Source organism: Apis dorsata, unplaced genomic scaffold (assembly GCF_000469605.1).
Source record: "Apis dorsata unplaced genomic scaffold, Apis dorsata 1.3 scaffold_1259, whole genome shotgun sequence".
Classification (NCBI taxonomy): domain Eukaryota; kingdom Metazoa; phylum Arthropoda; class Insecta; order Hymenoptera; family Apidae; genus Apis; species Apis dorsata.
In genome coordinates, this window is record NW_006264356.1 from 15,280 (window position 1) to 15,825 (window position 546).

Genomic DNA, 546 nt, shown 5'->3' on the forward strand with positions numbered 1-546 from the left:
CATTGTAAGAAAAAAACATAGAATTAGACATACTGAAAATATAATAAGATTAAATATTCAATATTTTTATTTTCGCTTTGAATTAATTAAATAAGAAATATATTTGATTTTTGCGATTTTAATCTTATGTTTCAATTTGTTATGTTTTCATTACAAATAATTATTTAAAAATTAACAAAAAATATTAAATTATATATATAAATATATATATAATTATATATAATATTAAATTATAATATTAAAAAAATTAAATTCAAATTTAATGTATGTTATGGTGAAATTAAGTAAAAAAATAAAAATTGTAAAAAAGATGAAAAATTATTAATATAATTTGTTTAATTAAATTCTTACTTGCAAGAAATTTAATTAAATATGTTCTAATATCGATATAATGTTTTATTATTTTGTGCTCTTCATTGTTATCTAATTTATAATAATTGTTTTTCATCACATTAAATATTTGCTTGATTTATTATAAAAAAAAAAGGAAAAAAATATTTATATACAAATATAAACTGCAATATTACACTTATTTAAAAGTTTATC